At 41.8% G+C, this 21534-nt stretch overlaps 1 long non-coding RNA gene across 1 annotated transcript in view; it reads left to right on the forward strand.

Annotated features, from left to right (window-relative positions):
* The first annotated feature begins 200 nt into the window (after positions 1-200).
* Positions 201-21534, forward strand: part of LOC146833100 (uncharacterized) — a 42445-nt gene continuing 21111 nt past the window's right edge. Inside the window, exon 1 of the long non-coding RNA XR_014960503.1 lies at positions 201-346. This is a non-coding gene — a long non-coding RNA (uncharacterized LOC146833100). The remainder of the gene's footprint in view (positions 347-21534) is intronic.

Genomic DNA, 21534 nt, shown 5'->3' on the forward strand with positions numbered 1-21534 from the left:
AGCAAATGGTTTATGGAAATATATAATCCTAATATGTGAGCTGTGAAAGAGTAATACCAAGACTGCCATTTGGGATTTGAATAAAGAACACTAAGCCATCATGGCGATTATTTTTAATGGACATTGTTGAGGAGACTATGCAGTCCTTTGCCGCTGTTCATTAAAGTGAACTACCAATAGGAATAAGAGCAAGCTATTTTTAAACAGTGAAAATCTTGCGCAGAAGTTGCAATTTTAAGGCATTGATAAAGGCACCACTGCTGAAACGCGTCTGCCGATGATTAAAGAAAGCAACTGACATGCCCCGTGAGTGCTGTGTGGTCTTTTTGGAGCAGAATTTATTTCCGTGAGTACCACCCTCGCGTCACAACGGCACCCGCTGTGAGTTCAGGCACTATTGGTGGAGTTTGGAGCTGGATATATATATATATATATATATATACATCACCAAACCAACTTCCCCAAAGAAGAGGCACGCACAACGGTCTGTGGATATGGGGCTGATTTAATGGTAATTCAAGTCGCCCTCGACCCCACAGAAAAGAGAGACGCGTTTCGCCTGCACAGCAGGCTTTATCAATCCAAATGACACCAACATATTAGAGATATATATAGCGCCCTCCCACTCCTTCAAACATGTATGAACATGGTAGAAAGACTATATGCAAAAGGTCACTGGCAAATCTCAACTAAAATTTGCTCAGTGCCAATAATCCAAAGTATCAGCTGATGTGTGAAGATCTCGGCACAGTGTCTCATTAGCATGCTTAGCTGAATGATATAAATGGATTGTAATTCTACAGTGTAATAACACGGATAAAAATAGCATCTATTCATTTAGGGTGGAGGCATATAATGTTTAGATGTAGTGCCATTTCTCTCATCACATACTAACCTTTTTGAACGGATAGCAAAATAAAATGAAAACTGCGTAAATTGCAGTACATAAAATCGGGCTGCATAATGATTTGTGACACTTGCTGTGCTTGAAATAAAAAGCAGAAAACCCAGCCATCCAGTTGTAATCAATTAGTCCCGTAAGGAATAGGGCATGATTGAATTGACAACATGCAAATGCACTTGTGGAACAAACCCGTTGCTAGCATAACATGGGAGGGTAGTCCAATGTCCGTGGCGCTTTCGTTTTGCTATCCCATGGAACTACAGGACCCATAATTCCCTTTGCTGGCCTTGGAATACCAAAGTCCGTTGGTGTATGCCGGCAGACAAGGTTTGAATTTGCAAGTGTTCATGCTCTATTTAAAACGGGTGTTTTAAATTCAGTCCAAAGTTAAGCATGGGGATATCAAAATAGTGTCACACAACCTGAATTCAGTAGCAGCTCGAAATGTAAATCCATAATAAATATATATATATCGAACCAGTCCAAAACTTGAATGAAGAAGGCGCTGACTCCGTGGGTAAATAGCCAAAGAAAGATTCTTTTAATTCCACAAGACCTAGACGCGTTTCGGCGGCGGACCGCCTTGCTCACTACATCAGGTATCTCACACTTCAGCAATATATACAAAGGTGAATGACAGGCATTAACTGGTTGGTTGTCACAGCAACCGTCCGCAAGCAACGGACATAAAAGAATTGGCTGCATTGGCATGATTGTGCAAAAAACGGAAAAGAAAAAAGAGAAAACATTTCGTTGTTTCTGAATTACACAATTGTTAATAAATGCACAACTGTTAAATAGAAACGTTGCAAGACCATAAGGATAAATTAAAAGGAAAATAATGCAAGCTGTGACAATTGTTTAAATCAAAGAACACATTGTGTTTGAATTTTTGAGAACCGCACTGTTATGTGTTCATCTGTGAATAAATCGAGTAGTTTGGCGACCTGACTTTAAACCAAGTAGGTGCTGCGCTTGTCCCTCTTGTGAATAACCCCCATTGGTGCGAGATTGAGTGCCTCAAATTACAGTTACCTGTAAAGTGTACCTATACTATGTGTTGTAACCAGAGGGTGTCTAAAATCAGTATTTTGGCTTTGTGGTTGCTAACACAGCGTACTTGAATGTATTTGGAGGGATGTACAGGCTGTATTACCTCGGGGTATAGTCAGAGGGTGACGCTAGGTATATATATATATATATATATATATATATATATATATATATATATATCTCATGCTCCAAATTTGCACGTCCGGCAAGAAGCACTCAGCAGCCAGCATAGACTTCAAGCCTTTATTGGTGCAGAACTTCTCCAGCATGCCGATAATGATTAGCAGCTTGTTGTGCCTTTTTGCCTGATGCGTTTCGAAGCACAGAAAACGTTTTCCTCAGAGGCTTGGATGCTACGAGGTTGTGCACGTTCTGGTCCCACTCCTTACTTAAATCTAAAATTTGCCCGCCCACAAAGAGTTGTAACATCACATGTTCAATTTGACATTGTAGCTCTCTAACCTGACCAGAGGACACTCTGTATCATCCTCGCAATGCCGGTTGAGCCAAATGCGCATCAGTCTACGGCCCCCCCACCTTCAAGATGTCCAATGCTTTTTTGAAGTCTAGAATGGCCTGAATCCAAGAATTGGGCCTTTTGTGACTGTAAAAAAGCTTTTTTTATGTACAAACATTACATTGCGATACGGTAACATGTTGCAGAATCACAGTTTGTTTTTGGTACCAAATAATGATTCGGTATTTGGAAGGGGCGTCCCTTCCAAATACCGAATTGGAATGGTATCTATTAATCTTTTGCGACCCAATTCGGATCACAAAACATTATTCTTTTACCAACTAAAGCTGTAGTCTTAACGCATTCATAAATGGGAAGGTGTACACTAGGAAAACCATCCCCTTGTGAATGTTAAAAAAAGGTTGTTTAAAAGGAGGCAGTGGTTCATGGACCACTGTGCTTCTTAAACAAACAAAAAGAAGAAGAAACTTTTCTTTTTAAACTCAGTTCCTCTTCCTTGAAGTTAAACAGGCTTCATTTAAAAATAAAGATATTGTGTTTGTAAAAAGCAATCACAGGCATGGTAGTTTGCTGACCCAAGGAAGTCACCATCCCTGTAATGTTGGTGATTCCTAGTGGGTCCTACCTCATTAATATTCATGAGGTAAGTCAATTTGCGACCCACTGGTAATCACTATTTTAAAATAGAAAGTTTCATACATTATGGATAGCGATTTACTCATTGCAATTCGGATGTATCCACAATGAGGAAACCGCTGTTCCTAATGTTTGTTCATCTGGTCCTTACCAAGCATTTTTGAGGCTGCAAACGTAAGAATGTTTTTTTAAGTATACAAACACCTAATTGCAATTCGGTAACTTGTTACCAAATTGCAATTTGCGTTTGTGACCCAATTCCGATTTGGTATTTTGAAAGGGCGTGTTTGGAGTGTCCTTTCCAAATACAGAATTGCAGTGGTATGTTTTATTGTTTTGCAATCAAATTCTGGTTGCAAAACACTAATATTTTATTGCCATCCCATTTGTAAATTGGAAGGTGTCCCCATGAGAAACCTACCCCTTTGAGAATGTTAAAAAATAAAAGCTAATTCTTTAATTTTTTCTTTGAAACACATCCTGTTTTCCTTTAACCCCTTGCGGGCTGCGCAAATTCCCCCGCTGTGTGTGCGAATTAATAAGTGGGCGGGATTCAGATGGCTGGGGGCCGTCCTAAGCCTGGGAGGGGTTTAGGAAAACGGGCTGCATTAAAAAAAAAAAACGATTTATTTAAAAGCAATCACAGACATGGTAGTCTGCTGAACCCAGCAGGCCACCATCCCTGTGATGGCTATCATGCCTAATAAGTTGCAAACTGCGACCCAACTCATTAATATTCATGAGGCAAGTCAACTTGTGACCCACTAGGAATCACTAATTGAAAAAAAAAGTTTCATACATTAGTAATAGTGATTTCCTAATTGTGATTCACAGAAAATCACAATTTGGAAATTGCAATCCCCAATGTTGGTACAACTGGACCATATTCACAAACTTTTCATGTAACACAAGACAGCAATCAAAGTTGCTGCAGTGCATTGTGTAAAAGGGAGACAGCAGAAATACAGCATATCAGCTAAGATATGGCAATTTTTTGCTGTTTCCTAGCACCATGGTGCAATGGTGCTAGGCCTGGGCTAAATTTCCGTTCCGCTCGCGGAAATTGCGATAATTTGACATTTTCGCGCTCCGCGGAGAGCGCGAAAGTGTCAAAATTTCCGCATTCCGCAGCTTAGCGATAATTTGTTTCTTGCTCGTGCTGTAAAATAATACATTCTCGCGCGCGCGATCGCCTTACCTGAATCCCCGCGTTCGCCGACAAGTTTTCCCGATCCGGTCGCGTTCTCCACGAGATGTTGGATTGTTGGTAGCCATTTGCGCTGTCTCGTGACAGTTCGCGCCCGCAGTAATGTCCTTGGTCGCGCGATCACGTCTTTCTTCTCGCGATCATGCACCGCGAGAAGAGTGAAAACAAGATGGCCGCGCCCGCGAGCAACCGCATGGGTAAGTTGGCGAGCTGCGACCACGCCGAAAATACCGCGAACGGGCGGGAAAAAACTTCCGCATCTTCGCGATATTTCCGCGTGTTTGCGGAGATTTTTAACATTTTCGCGATAATTTGCGAAAGTCACTTTCGCAAATTCCGCCCACCCCTAAATGGTGCCCATGTTACAGGCTGGATTATTTTTTTGCCAGAAGGGACACCTTCCTGCAGAAACACATGGGCTTATTTATGAAGGCCTTACGCCGCAGTTGCATCACTTTTCAGTGACAATGCAGTGGCATAATTAATGTGCCATACTGCGCCCTATTTACAAAGAGAAGCATCTAGGCAGATGAGCCACTTTGTAAATGCCTGTGCTACATTATACCTGCGTCAGGTATAATGTATGCAGGGTGAGCATGCTCACGTAAAAAAGGCTCGTTCAAGTGGCGCATTGAAAACTATGAGATTTCACTGTTGCCTCTTCTACGACTTGACTGCATCAAATTCTTACGCCTGCTTCAAACAGGCATAAGGAGTGATGCATGGCCTTTCACATGGGACTCGCGCCATGTGTAATGACACATTGCTGGAGTTGTGTCTGGTTACCGACACGCTTCAGCAATGCGTCATTACTGCGCTACCAGATACATCAGGATTACTTACGTATCTGGTCAATCCTTGCGACATGGAGCGCCCTAGTGTAAATATGGCGCAACCATGGTGTCGCAAGGAGGGCGCAATGAAAAGTGTTGCATCGTTGAGTTTCCCCAGCGATGCAACACTTTTCATAAATGATGCCCACAAACCTTAATGGCATTTTCCTCTTTCTATGTGTGCTGCAGAATGCAGCACACATAGAAAGAGGTAGTAACAAGGAGAAATAACAATATTTCTCCTTGTAGTGCCTGATTCAGGAAGGTGTATCATTTTTGGTAAATCTGGGGATGATGCAAAATCCAGGGGTAGATGCATGGGAACGCTATGTCCACCCATGGAATGTCTCTTGTATGCAAAGCAATGCAAGGCATTGCTAAGCACTGTGTTGCGTTACTTTGTATTTACTAAACCACGCAAGCCTTGCAAAGTGGCTTTGCGTTGCTTTTTAAATCTCCAAAATGAGTTTGCTTCAGAGATGCACCAAAAAGTGATGCAACCCTGATGCCAAATCTTAGTAAATCTTCCCTTCTGTTCCTTAGTCCAGGTTGCTGCAGTTTTCAGGGCACTCACTTTTCTTAGCTGATGTCTGCAGTGCTGAGTTGGAGATGGGCCACAATAATGCAGGTCATGCAGGGATTGAAGTGCATATAACAGCAAGTGATCTGTGAGCCTGAGTGTAATGGGGGGGGGGGGGGGGGCTATAAAAGAAAAAAAATCTACAGCCATTTTGCTGGCCTTTTACTTTCAGGAAAATGTATGCAATATGCAATTAATACACTGCCAATGAAAAATAACTGCAAGTTAAATTAATCAGTGGGAAACACATTCTTTTATGTTATGAAAGCCCAATTAGTTGATGAGATCACTGCAGATGTCTGTGTGTGTAGCCAGGCATCACAAAACTGAATCCTATTAGGTGGTACACTGGGGAAGAGTGTAGTGTATTTAGTACTATGAGGTCCCAGCCATCGACTGAAAGTACTATGAATATGCAAGTCATTATTGTAAAATCATGGTACGCCTAGTATAAGATGCTTCTGCATCCAAAAGCTGTTTACAGACAGACGAGGCTTTGTTTGTTATAATTGCTTTTTGTGCCTCATGCTATTGCTACCTAATCGCAAGGTGCCTATAAAATACACTGGCACCAATTGGGAACAGGGCGGAATTCCTGTGTGGATGTCAGTTCTGCACAATCATAAGACGCCCAGTGTGTCTACAGCTGAATTTATTGGCTACAGCAACAACAAACTCAATTTTACCAGCTGCAAAATCCAGCAGGTAAAATTAGCAAACCTGCCAGGAGGGATAACCCATGGCCTTCGTCACTCAGGCAGAACACAATCCATCCTCTTCAGAGAGCTTCACTTGCTTGATTGGGATTTCTGTGCTGTGAGGGAAGCCACTGCAGCAGCACCCCCTTCAGACCACTGCAGACTTGCTGAGCGGGCACCATTTTCAAAGCACCAACTAAGCAAACTTGGGAAATGTATTGAGAAAATAAACTCTCATGGTGGGAGTTTGTTTTCTCAATCCAAAACACAGATGTCCTGATGTGTAGGGAGCTTTCTCCATGCGTTGTAGTGTAGTTCCTATATCCCTGATAGGCTCTGCGCATTGGAATAACATACACTATAGATTTGACATAGGACTAAGGTCAGTATGTTTCTATCGAGTATATTAAACTTAATTACTTGTGTGTGCCAGCTTACTCAGAGGTCACTAGAAACTTCTCGAATAAACAAGAAGGGATTAGTCTCTGACAACCGCATAAACATGACAACTTTGTTTCCCTTAGAGTCGGAACAATCTCAGAACCGTGGAAACAATAGATAACAGTTTCACTCAGTCCATCGTGCATGCTTCGTTTCTACAGAGTTGCACAGAAATATAGAGACTGGTGTTTCAAAAAAAGGGTTTATTGAACAGTCTTATTTCTCATGCAAGAGATATGAATTGCTACAATCGTAAAACAGACTGCAAAGTACAATATGTACAGAGTTAGCAGTAAGTTAAAATAATACTGCAATAGCATGGTTTGTAGCTATGACATATATTAATTAAAATACATACATAAATAACACAGGCTAAAATGTTAATACTCATCTAATGCTTCTAAATTGTTCTACCCCAGTGAACCTAACCTAAGTGCAGTACGAGGTTTGAAGTAGGTGCTGTTTCTAAAGTATAACACACAAGATGATGGACGGAGTGTTGCACATTGGCAAAACATTCACCCCCAGTCACATATCTGGATTTAATCCATCGTTATTTTGCTCACCACGCCACCCCACTTCAGACATGGCCATATGCAAATCAGTCTTGACCCTGTGCCGTATGTGAACAGTCCAGCCCGAACTGCCAAGCCATGTCTTCCCTGGACCGGAATCAAGCATCCTAGGACCGGTTTCAGGGTTTCACCCCTCTTCAACCAGGATAGGTTGACTCCAGTGGCGTAGTGAGCATGGGACCCATGTCTGGGCATACCCTTCCCACATAGGGCGAACAGCAAAACACACAAGATGATGGACGGAGTGTTGCACATTGGCAAAACATTCACCCCCAGTCACAGATCTGGGTTTAATCCATCTTTATTTTGCTCACCACGCCACCCCAGTTCAGACATGGCCATATTCAAATCAGTCTTGACCCTGTGCCTCATGGGAACAGTCCAGTCCGAACTGCCAAGCCATGTCTTCCCTGGACCGGAATCAAGTATCCTAGGACCGGTTTAGCCAAGAGTTACCAAAAGTTTCTCTAAATTCTAGTCAGCTCCATACCTGAGAATGAGAGAGGTTGAAATCTCTTTTCTGGACTCGATAGTCTAACCCCCGCAAGGGAAGTCAGAGAGCACTGGAGCTGGATTCTCTGCGAAGAGGATGGCAGCGTCAGTTCAGTGCATCAGACTGGAACTCGATCTCCTTCCGAACTTGCCGTGGCGAACCGCGTGGTCTGGGTCTGATCGAATCCTCCAGGAACCGTGGTTTGCTAAGTCAAGTTCAGGTATATTTATACCTTGAAGGTGTTTAGGAATGCTAGCATTGACGTAAAAGTCGGGCAGAGGAACGTCATGAATGAACCCCTAAGGAATAGATGTTCATGCATACTAAATTAGTTCTTGGAGAAATGAATATTCAAGCTGAGGGCTTAAGGGTCTGGTTTTCCAAGAATTCCTTGTGACGTGGATGGACGGATGTAGGTGGCCATGCCTGTATTTGGTTTGTACAGACAATGTCTAAATAAGGGCCCGATTTCTATGTCCAAATAAGGGCAGTGTGAATTGTACCTATATAAGGGCATAATTCAGGAAACCTATATACGGAATCTAAATCTGCACACAACACCCACTCCAGTTTCGTATGAACGGTGTTACTAAATCTTAAACATTCTAAACATATCTCAAAACAAAGTATCGCATGGGTTGCTAAGAATAAGCTAAAAACATATCTAAAAACAACTGTCTTAAAAATGCATTACAAAACCATTGCTAAGCATAAGGTGCTGTACTTAGAAACAATGTTTCATTCTAAACATAGGATGACATTTGAATGCTAAACGAATGAACCAAAATATATACATACAATGAAATGGTTTCTTCGGAACACTGTGTGGCTGAATCAAAAGTCCGTGTGTGGGCCTGGAGAAAACAAAATCTTCCAATCACGTAGACAAAAAGTTATCTACCGTTGTAGGTGAAAGTTGGAATACCGCGTTTAGAAGATTAACTGCACATAGATGTTAGATATCGCCTTCAGCATTGTTCGCATCAGCAACGTTCAAATCGGATGTTACCTGTGTGCCTGATGTCTCATCTCGTACCTCAGCAGTAGCAATTTGCGTCTGTGAGATCTCAATGAATGCCGTCATCAGGATTGGTAGCCGCTGGGGACAACACACAGCATGGGCCGTTACCGGGTCCAGCAGAGTATCGATATCCGTAGGCATGACCGATGGGAGTGTTAGACAGATGTCTAGCACGCATTCTTCACCGCAGAGCAGGAAGCATAGAACAGGTAAGATGCAATCTTGCCAGATTGGTCTGAATGACAGACACCATGTGGTGTTTAATTCTCGTAGACAAGGTAAACCCAAAATTTGGAGGATGCGCTCACAACACTTCATCTCCGATAGAGCTCTTTCCATGGTGAACTGGGTGTCGATGGTGATTTGGCTTGCCATATCGTAGCAGTAGGAGCAAAAATAGGGTCCCTGCAACGAGTGCTAAAAGGAGCGGCAGTCTGCCAAACACAGAGTGCACAAAATTTAGAAAAATTCCGAGGACTGCTTGAAAAGGTGCTAACAGTCCTGCACATATGGTCTTAAATACATGAACAATACCGCACGTATCAAACATGTTTAAGATGCGACCTAACATTTCTGAGAAATGTACAGGGCAGTTTGTATACAAAAGGGTATGTATCTCGGCAGAAATCCTTGCGACTTGTAGATCATAGGTTTCTTTAGCCGAGGTCAGTGGCACTGTTTTTTGTAAAAGAATGGCTTTCATTCTGCTTAGAGTATCAATTCGTATAGAAGAGATGTTCAGTGAAGGCCATAAAGGTAACTCCCTGACTGTATCTATTTGTGGAAACAAGACTTGCATACAGCAAGTGAACCTGGATGTAACCGTTACTAGATATGGGATACCTGGCAACATGCCACAGCAGCTGTGATCATTCAACATAATGTAACTCCCATTAGAAAGTTGGCCAAAAATTGGATTAATCACTGCAGCCGGTGAACCTTGCAGGTGACAGGATAAGTTTGTAGTGGAACCATCACAGGCCCCATGTAAGTTAATACCCTGATAAAGGAGAGCACCGCTTAGTGTGTGTTCACAGTTTTCACCACTAAGAAACACTTCACGTTCCCCACTCCAACATCTATGTGTGTAAGGTAAATCCCAGGATGTCTTGATGTATCCTTTACTCAACCTTTCATATGTGCCCACTGGTATATGTTTTAGGCAATATTGAAAATGGAAAGTTTTAACAGGCAGAGTAATTTTACCATGTATTAGCCATTCAGTAGCTGTTTTTTCAGCCACTGCGATTGGTAATTTTTCCAGTTTTTCAATGGTCAACATAGTGTAGTCTGCTCCCCTTTTGTGCAAGTTTGATCTGTTTATGAGTGAGATTGAATTCTGAAAACAGTGACGTAGTGTTGATTAAACGCCAAGGCACATAGCCTGCACGCAAGTTTTGTAGCGTCCAGCCTAATAGCATGATAGAACTTAGTTGAGACTGACCATGTTGCAACATGACCAAGACTTGTTCCATGATGTCTATGACAGAAGACACAATGCTGTCCAATGAATATATTCTGGACAACAGAGTCATTAACCCATTGTCTACTACAGAGAGAGTTTTCTCTAAATTAATACGATCAATTTCTCGTATACGTTCTGTAGTCTCTGCTTGGGTAACCTTCCATGCTTCATTATAAGCAGCGTAGATACCGGCATGTATGAAACGTTTTTGACGCGGTTTTCTTGGTCCTAGCAAGAATTCCCTAAGGTCTGCGACTTCTTGAAGTCAAGTTAAGTGTTGTATCACATCCTTCAGTGTAGCTTTTGGTAGCCAATCAAGGCAAAGTTTCCCTACACTGTATGCTGTTACTACCCCTGGATGCTGTCTTTGGACATAGTGTGGGTCTGGCCTATGGATAGTGAAACCCTGTGTTTTGTTCAGAAATCGATCTTGACAGTTGTTTGTGTCTGTGGGCCAGAGCAACCATTTTTTTCATATTGGATCTGATCTGTTGTGATGCAAAAATTATGTACGTCGACCTGCCCCCGTGTAGTGCTATTGCTTGCAGGTATAGGTATGGTCAGTGTGTTCATGTCTGTGATCTTGGCTAATCCAAGGCAAGACGTTTGCTGAACAGTGTCATTCAAAAACATAATTTGCTCAGGGATGATACAGGCTCTAACAAAGCTTCTATTCCCTGCACTTGCCAATCTTTAGTACCTCAGACAGTTTTTGTCTCAATGTTGTCTTTCCAAAAGTCAAAACCCTGTCTAGACAGTTGGGCAATAAAGGCTGTTGAATAAATCTGTTTTGTATTCGTTAACATAATTTTCATTCCTGTTTTGTTCACATTTTTGAAGTAAAACGTTTCTGGAATAGACAAATTGTAGCCTGAAAAATATGGAAATTTCATTGCAAAAGTTTTTGAGCTACCCTTTGGAGGTGTAGGACAATGTTCCCATTGGTTATACATAAATACATTTCTAGGTGTTGCAGATTTATGCAAGAAATGATGACCATAGTGGTTATAACAATACATTTGTTCATAGTCTGATGAACCTTCTAAATATTAATGATTCGTGAATACTGCAGACATTTCTAGATCAGACATTATGTTATTAACAGTCTTGAAGTCCCAATCATCAGAAAAGGTACTAGAGGCAATAAAGTCACTTAATGAAATCTTAAATAAGTATGGAATCTTCAAAAGCTCAGACGGAACAAAAGTGTCATATTGAATTTTGTCCCAAACTATACCATCTGGTATAGGAACGATTGTGATGTTCACTGCTGACAACTCTCTTGCTTCACGATGGGAGGATTTGTGTGGCTGGAGAAGTAAGTTCACTCTTTTACTTGTCCATTTGAATATAACTTCCATTTATCAGCATACACAGAGTTAATACTAGAGCTAACCAAAGTAGAAAGAAGAGTATTTCCAAAACAATCCATAGTTCAATCCATGGTGAAACTAGATAAGTCTTTTTCAGGAGATGAAAAAAGTCTGTTGCTTGTTTTTTGAAAGTTCTTTTTGCTGGCGTCGTTTCAGGTTCACTGGGATCCTCAGAAAAAGTATCAAAGTTCATGAAATAGCCAGAAGCAGTTCTGTTGATGGTTCGAAATGCATCCGAATTTGATGAAATTGCTGGAACCAGTTGATCACGTGTTACTTCGCTGTAGACAGGTGTATCAGGGCAAACTGTTATTTGGGTATCAAGAGGTATAAGTTCCATGGCATTGTTGCTTAGTCCTTTATTTCTCACTGTCGAATCTTCAAACGTGATGTTTGAACCTCTTGGATTGTAGCTAGAGGAGTGCGTCTGCTACATTAGCGGAGTCCACTTGGCCTACTGCTTAGTATCGGCCACATAGTGTAGTTTGATCAGGTCGATGGACACAAATATTTTCTCCTTTTTACCAGCAAGGGGTGGCAAAAGTACTGTTCTTGATCCGTGGATTGCTAGGACAGGTACTGGTTGTCTGTATGAAGGCCCAAATTCCTTCTTATCCGCGATCTTTTCTCTGACTAGATCACCATTCTTTGGGATCCAGACAGGCTTTGCTGGGATAGACGGATTTTTCTCAGTGGTGGTTGGCTTCAGGACGTTGCTATGTTGAGTTCTTATTTCATTTAAGTCCTGTAAAACAGCCAAACGATCTTTGATATCAAATTGTTTGTTTTCCACCACTGTGCCTTTCATATCTAAGTCCGGAACCAACATTCTAGTCCCAAACAGGACCTCATATGGAGTGACACCCCCTAGAGAAATTCTTGGCAATTTGTTTATTGCGTGCTGAAGGATTGTTTGGAAAATAAAAGAAATTATAAATCATCATTTGGATCAAGTGACCTCTCTTGCATTAATTTGATTTAACGGGAATAATATGGACATTTAAGAAATTTTGCAAAAAAGGGTGGTGCAGTTCTGATTTAGTAGAAAGTTGCGTGCTGGACCCCATATAAATGTTTGACCCACCCATCATCCGAACCTAATACCCTAGCTTTTATAGACTGCTTTATGTCCTGGTTTTTTCTTTCCACAACAAAATTTCCCTCAGGATGGAATGGAGAAGAATACCGCAACACTACACCAAAACTGGCCATGGCTTCTTTGTAAGCTCGAGAGCTAAACGCAGGACCCTGGTCAGATTGTAGTGTGCCTATTGCGTATGTGCCGATAAAGACTCGCAAATCTTTTATAACAGTTCGAGCGTCAGCCGAGCACTGAGGCCACATGCATAGGAACCTAGATTTAGTATTTGTGGGATTGCATTTGTCCAAGAGGACGCCTGCACATAGATAGTCTAATGCTGTCTAATAATGGTGTTTGAACTGGGCTGGCTACTTTGTAGTCAGGTATCTGGTGGCGTTCTGTACTCCAATCTCTATTGCAGTCTATGCAGTTATTAATGAAGATATGAATCAGTGTATTCATTCCTGGCCACCAATACAACTCTTTTAGTTCTAAAATTGCTTTAGAGATCCCCTGATGTGTCAGACCCTTTCCCAGATGCGCTTCGTAAATCAAAGCTGCTTACCGTTCCCTGTTTGGAATTACTCTATCCCCCACTCCAGGGATTCGAGCAAACGGAACGCCATTTGCATCAATTATATATGAGTATTTGAGTGGATACTTTATAGGTAATGCTGCACCGCTGCCTTTGCTTGTTGCATTGACAGCCAGCATTATTTTGCTTTCTATTTTAGTTTTTGAACGAGTGATTGCAGCTACGGAAGCCGTTTGCGCAGCCCCTTTTGCGGCTTCATCAGCCAATGAATTCCCTTCAACGTGAACGCCATCACGTTGATGACTCAGCGTGTGTATTACGTGAGTGTTTTGTAGTCCGTTTCGCAACTGAACTACTTGTTTTATGCTTGATTGTGCCACCCTTTGCATTTTTGAAACCATTTTGAAGCCAATTCTGTAAATATTCATTGTAAGATTGAACACAGTAAAAAGAATCACACACTATTAGTGTGGGGAATTCGCGATCTGTGTTTTCAAGTGCCATCTTAAATGCTTATAGTTCAGCTCGCTGAGCTGTACAATCTCCCAGAGATTGTGTTTTTGTGACCATTGGTCTGAATTTGCCCTCTCGTATGCAACCTTTAACGAACGCACACGCTGCACTGTAAGCTTGTTTACTCCTCGTAGCGGGTTGTGCAGATCCGTCAGTATAAATTATAAATTCGTACTGATCAAGAGGGAGAATTTCAGTAGGCAGAGGACATTCATGTTCGTATTGCAGGAATGCTTGTGTTTTCAAATATGGATCAAAAACATATTCAACATCAGTTGCAGCAAGAGAATTAACCCACTGTATCCATCTCGGATGAAAAGATTTTGCATTTGGAACGCTAGCCTCTGTAACTGCCTCTAGGGCTGGTACAGGAGTCACAACCATAATGTGTTTCTCCTGTGCTAGGGCTCTTTCTTTTGCTACAGCGGTTTGAACTGCTGTCAGAATTTTTTCTGTAGAAGTGAATTTCATTTCTGCTTGTGTATACAAATGTTATTTGTTTGCAATTGGTACTTTTTTACCTTAGTTAAAAGTTAAGTAGATGAATCCGCATTGACCCGGAATGATTCAGATCACTAAGTTGCGTACGTTTACGTGTGTTTGCAAGTGTTTTGTAGCTAACATGTCTTTTTGAAGTGAACGCAAAATTTCTGTGTGTTCTTGTGTCCAATGTGTGATTTTAAAATCGGGTTTAATTAATTCGTAGAAAGGTTTACCTCTCTGCGTAGTTTAGAATGTTAGTTCTTCCAAAATTCATGAAACCTAGACTCGACTGTAAATTTTTCAGCGGTTTTGGAGGTTGGAGCAGCACACACTTTTCTAAAAAGTTGGCTGCATGGCTTTTGCCTTCACTTGATAGTTCATATCCTAGGAAAAGGACGTTGAGGTGGGTAATTCTTGACTTTTTAAAGTTGAATTTGTAACCCTCAGAGGCGAAGCCCAATATAATGGTGTTCACCCTGTTCAAGTGTCTGTCCAGGTCATCGTCTGTCAGATATATATCATCGACATATGACAATGCCTCATCATCATAAGTTTGTAGTAACTCTGTTACCCTTGCTGAGAATATCCCCGGGCTGTTTTTGAATCCCTGGGGCAGTCGAGAAAACGGTCAAATATCTGCTTTCGGGTGCAATATTTTGACAAAAGAAACCATTTGAAATGTCTAATGCGGTTTTATATTTTTTACGCACAATATTATTCATTAATGCTGTACTATGTGCATTTTGCACTGCAAATGTTTTGCAACAAGAGTTTAAGTGTCTGTAATCCAAAACTAGACAATATGTATTGTCTGGTTTGGAGACAGGAAACAAAGGATTGTTCATAGATGAGGTGCATGTTTTAATCACCCCCTGGTATTCAAGTTGATCTATAATCTCCCTGACCTGTTTTTTAGCTTCTTGTTTAACTGGGTACTGCTTTTGTGCAGTCAGTTGATTTTTTAACCGGATTTTATGGTGAGGCGAGTTCTTATCCCATCCTACATGATTTTTATACAGTGCTGGGGCTTGGGCTACTGCCCATTTCCTGGCTAATGTATATTTTAAATGAACTGCAACATGGTTAGAGAAGGCTGGCATAATGATGTCTTCACCATGTGGGCACTCCCTGACAAATTCTGGTGGCCAGTCCTGTTCTGCTAGAAGTATATCATAACCCTTTGAAAGATGCTCCCAAAAGAGTCCTTTCAGTTTTCTTGGTATGTCTCCCTCCATCCGGAGTGTTATTTCATATAACCTATGTGGAGTACTAACCCTGGTGTCTACAGTCTCAACTTGTATGTCTTCATTCAAGTCCGCTGTCTCCAGAAGTATCTTCAGGTTCTGGCGAGCTATTGTAACTTCTGCTGCACTGTCCAGCATGATCTGAGCCCACTCTCCGTTCCTAAGTTGGGTTCTCAGTATTCTCGGCATGTCTGATCTTTAGACCTGCTACTTTTTTCTTGGAGAATTGAGGTTTTCCTTTATTTTTCTGCACGTGTTGATCATCTTTGGACTTCACGCGTTCTTCCTTCTTTTCTGACTGTCCTCTTCTTTCGGATGCCTGTGACGATATCTGAAAGGTACGAGAGGAACGTGTATCATTATCTTGATATCTTTCAGGTTTTCTCAAATTATCCCTCTTCCTGAGGTTGTACCTCCTTTCAGAGGGCTCCTTCCGTGGAGGAGACCTGCCTCGGGAATGAGAACGCTTCTCTTTGGAATTCTGTTAGCTATTTTCCCACTTCTTTTTAGAAGAGGTAGGAGTGTATTTAGGAAAGACCTTATCAGGACTTTCAGACAGTTGTGGCTTTACTGTATATTTCTATTATCTTTTGTATGCTATTAAGTAATTCCTTGTCCGACATTGCTTCAATGTCAGGGTCAGGTGTATAGCCGGCTAAAATCGGCCATGTTGCTCCAGGTCTATCTAGTGGACCAAGCCTGGTAATGTGTTTGTAATGTTTTAGGGCGCCTTTAAACCAGAGCTCATGCTCCTGGTATGTGAGTGGAATTTCAATATCCTCTAACGGAATGTATTCCTCTGGTGGTTCATCTTCTTTGTAGAAGTGAAACAAGTGTGTTACTGGATTTGATTCTGGGAATACTATCCATGAGTAGAATACCTCTGTCTGGTGAGATTCATGTGCCTCTATCACAAAAACTGCTCTACCACCTCTTGGTGTTAGACTATGTTTTATAAGTTTTAGAGTGATGGCTCTCCTCAAATTTGGTGGGATGTGTATAACACCCGCATCGGTTTCATTAAAACCTGTAAGGTCAGTCGTAGCTGTACCGTTGTCAGCGACCTCGTTGTCGGACATTGTTTAAAGACAGTTGCAGAGCAAGTTTCAAGGGAACAAAGATAAGGTGCACCATATTTTGGAACACTGTATCCTTCAACGTTGAACAAACCAAACAGCTAATACATAGGATTTTGTCCTACTCAGCTATGGCGGATATTATCCGTACCCACTCCAGACGTCTTATGGAGTATTATGAGTAGGGGTCTCTGAGAAAAGCACGACTGAGTTACTGCAGTATCTAGCGTTAAATTAGTGCCTTACCAAACCGTTGGGCGCCATGTAGTGTAGTTCCTCTATCCCTGATAGGCTCTGCGCATTGGAATAACATACACTATAGATTTGACATAGGACTAAGGGCAGTATGTCTCTATCGAGTATATTAAACTTAATTACATGTGTGTGCCAGCTAACTAAGAGGTCACTAGAAACTTCTCCAATAAACAAGAAGGGATTAGTCTCTGACAAGCACATAAACATGACAACTTTGTTTCCCTTTGAGTCGGAACAATCTCAGAACCGTGGAAACAATAGATAACAGTTTCACTCAGTCCATCGTGTATGCTTTGTTTCTACAGAGTTGCACAGAAATTTAGAGACGGGCGTTTCAATAAAAGGGTTTATTGAACGGTCTTATTACTCATGCAAGAGATATGAATTGCTACAATCGTAAAACAGACTGCGAAGTACAATATGTACAGAGGTAGCAGTAAGATAAAATAATACTGCAATAGCATGGTTTGTAGCTATGACATATATTAATTAAAATACATACATAAATAACACAGGCTAAAATGTGATACTCAAATCAAATCAAATTTCTCTTTATTCGGTTTTCATAGAAATAAAACCATAAAAGTACAATATAAAAACAGTAGTTAAAAAGGCAATTATTCCAGAATTCAATATATAAAAAATACAAATCGACTGGTAAATCAGATAAAAAGATAAAAAGACATTCACCCATTTTGCACATGTATTTTTTCAATATTTAAAAGTATTTTCTTATTTCATTTATTTTTAAAGATATTTTCTGTGCCTGATGCTTGTTTTAAAAAAATATGCAATGTTCCTCGCAAAACATTCTCTATCTAAGCATTGCAGTGCAAGATAGGCTGGACGGCATTGCCTAAAACCCAAAATCAATAAAATAGGTTTGATCCATTTTTCTCTTAATTTCTTATAATATTTACAAAATAGGACCACATGCATCGACGTTTGGGGTGATATTTTATCACAGGGGCAATTAGGTAAGTCTTTGACCCAGTCATTCATTTTTGGGAAGCTAACCAAGCGATGAAAAACATTTAACCTAAAATGTGTTAGCACAAATCTATCATGCCCATTTAAGGTAAAAATTAAGTAAGGTTGTATAGTAAGGCTAGTTCGCATCATCAAGTTATTTTGAACTGTTCGCTTGGATGCCTCTACCGCCAATCTGAGTTCCTCCATGTGGCGCATACATTGTTTTTTAAACGTTTTCCTGGAGATTTGAGCTAACATGACAGGATTTTTATAGTAATTTAATAGCCCCATCTCAGACAGGAGATTTTTAACGTACCTGAGCCACCCGATCTTAAGAGCGTTCTCTAGGAGATCTTTCAGCACCTCCCGATTAAATGATGTTTTTGGGCAACACCAAATACGGTGCCTTAATAGCACTGGTTGAACTTTTATGATATCTGTAATATAAGATGCACCAAGTTCCAAGTGACGCAGGAACGTAGAAGTGCCTTGTGGGTCTGCCAGTAGCTACCTAAAAAAGGCATTCTCAACTTTCTGAAGTTCATCTACTACTCCATATCCCCAAACTCCTGTCCCATATATCGCTGTACTAAGACATTTAGCTTGGTATATTTGGAGCAACTCCGTCGGCGGTCTCTTACCCAGCCTCTGCGAGAAATTACCCAGGGCTGTTGTTGTACTCAGAAACAATAGTTTCCTGGCTTTTATGGCTTGGCGCCATGAACCCTTATTTTCAATTAGGATGCCTAAATACGGATAAATTTTAGTAAACTCTACCGGTTTATTCTCGATAAAAATATCCTTCTGTTTAATACTACCTGTCCCACAGCTCATTATAAAAGTTTTCCCAATATTTATTTTCAATTCTAAATTTGCCATATATTTATGATAGATATTCAAGGCACGTTGTAAACCTCTCAGGGTCCGTGCCATAATAACGGCGTCATCCGCGTACAATAGGGCAGGTATTGATCGTTTTTGTAAGAGTGGTACGTCCTGACACCCTTCCAGCATGGCTAATTCAAGACCATTGGTATAGAGAGTAAATAGGAAGGGTGCCAGGACGCAGCCCTGCCTGACCCCCCTCTCTACTTTAAACGACTCTGTGCACTCCCCGTTTTTTCCAAACCGGACCCTGGCTGTCGCCTTCCCATAAAGTTCTCTTAGGAAGTTAATTATGGCGATCTCCACTCCCATTTCTTTCCATATCCCCCATAGCTTGACATGGCTTATGCAGTCGAAAGCTGCTGTTAAATCGACAAAAGCCATATACAGTTTACCCCCTTTTGCATTTACGTATTTTCCCATTAAGAGGGTCAGATTAAGGCTTTGTTCAATGGTACCCAGTCCTTCCCTATATCCGAACTGGAGGTCCGACAATACGTTATCGTCCTCTGCCCACTGTTGAAGGCGGTTTAGGACTATCCGACCTGCCACTTTACCCAAAGAGTCTAACAATGAAATGGGACGGTAGCAGGTCGTATTTTGTCGGTCTCCCTTCTTGAATATCGGAACCAGAATAGACTCTAACCATGATTCTATAGGGCCGACTGCACAGGAAGCTTCCAATACCCTCGTTAGTATTGGGGTCCATAGATCTGTAGTAGCTTTAAAAAGATCAACTGGGACCCCATCGGGTCCCGGTGCCTTTCCCCCTTTACTAGCCTTAAGGGCGAGCTCAACTTCTATTAAGGTAACGTCTAATGCTATATAAGAATCTATCATATTCGAACTAGAGCTAAAACTAGTCTTCCCTTCTGTCGCGTCGATCTCGTCCAAAGATCTGAGAAAAGTGTCCCACCCATTGCTTTTCATCTATCGTGATTTCTATAGATGGCATTTTTTCAGCTGCTAGTAAAAATGGGGATTTGATCACCCGCCAAATTGTAGAACTATCTTTATTAGTACAACTTTTATGTAACTCTTCCCAAATTTCTTTTTTAGTTCGCTTTTACTTAATTTCACAGCCGGATTGTATGTCTTTCTAAGCTGTCTGACTTCCAGCCTAGCTCTATCCTTTCTATGCAATGCTAATTTTAGGTCAGCATATGCTTTTGTGCAGCTATTATTAAATCAACCCTTACGCTTATCATTCCTGTGTTTTAGTTGGACTCTCAGAGTGTCCTTAATTACTTTCGTTATCTCCTCATAGCTTCTTAAAACTTCGTCATGTGGAGTTAAAGGATCTAAACATTTCATAATTGAGGTTAGGGATTTTTTAACCACTATTTTAGTAAACTCCTGTGGATCAACTTTGTTTCATTTTAAGGAATAGAAACCAAAGGAAATGATGAACGGAGTGTTGAACATTGCAAGCACTCACCCCCAGTCAACTGATCTGGGTTTAATCCATCACCGTTCTTTAGCCCACTCTGCCACCCCAGTTCAGACATGGCCATATGCAAATCAGTCTAACCCTGTGCCTCATGGGAACAGTCCAGCCCGAACTGCCAAGCCATGTCTTCCCTGGACCGGAAACAAGCTTCCTAGGACCGATTTCTGGCATTTCAGCCATCTTCAGCCAGGCTTGCTTGAATCCAGTGGCAAAGTGAGCAAGGGACTCACGTCTGAGCATACCCTGCCAACTTATGGCAAACAAAGCAGAAACCAAAGGAAATGATGGACGGAGTGTTGAACATTGCAAGCACTCACCCCCAGTCAACTGATCTGGGTTTAATCCATCACCGTTCTTTAGCCCACTCTGCCACCCCAGTTCAGACATGGCCATATGCAAATCAGTCTAACCCTGTGCCTCATGGGAACAGTCCAGCCCGAACTGCCAAGCCATGTCTTCCCTGGACCGGAAACAAGCTTCCTAGGACCGGTTTCTGGCATTTCAGCCGTCTTCAGCCAGGCTTGCTTGAATCCAGTGGCAAAGTGAGCAAGGGACTCACGTCTGAGCATACCCTGCCATCTTATGGCAAACAAAGCAGAAACCAAAGGAAATGATGGACGGAGTGTTGAACATTGCAAGCACTCACCCCCAGTCAACTGATCTGGGTTTAATCCATCACCGTTCTTTAGCCCACTCTGCCACCCCAGTTTAGACATGGCCATATGCAAACCAGTCTAACCCTGTGCCTCATGGGAACAGTCCAGCCCGAACTGCCAAGCCATGTCTTCCCTGGACCGGAAACAAGCTTCCTAGGACCGGTTTCTGGCATTTCAGCCGTCTTCAGCCAGGCTTGCTTGAATCCAGTGGCAAAGTGAGCAAGGTTGCTCACTTTGCCACTGGATTCAAGCAAGCCTGGCTGAAGACGGCTGAAATGCCAGAAACCGGTCCTAGGAAGCTTGTTTCCGGTCCAGGGAAGACATGGCTTGGCAGTTCGGGCTGGACTGTTCCCATGAGGCACAGGGTTAGACTGATTTGCATCTGGTCATGTCTGAACTGGGGTGGCAGAGTGGGCTAAAGAACGGTGATGGATTAAACCCAGATCAGTTGATTGGGGGTGAGTGCTTGCAATGTTCAACACTCCGTCCATCATTTCCTTTGGTTTCTGCTTTGTTTGCCATAAGTTGGCAGGGTATGCTCAGACGTGAGTCCCTTGCTCACTTTGCCACTGGATTCAAGCAAGCCTGGCTGAAGACGGCTGAAATGCCAGAAACCGGTCCTAGGAA

This window comes from Triturus cristatus, chromosome 4_2 (assembly GCF_964204655.1).
Source record: "Triturus cristatus chromosome 4_2, aTriCri1.1, whole genome shotgun sequence".
Lineage (NCBI taxonomy): Eukaryota > Metazoa > Chordata > Amphibia > Caudata > Salamandridae > Triturus > Triturus cristatus.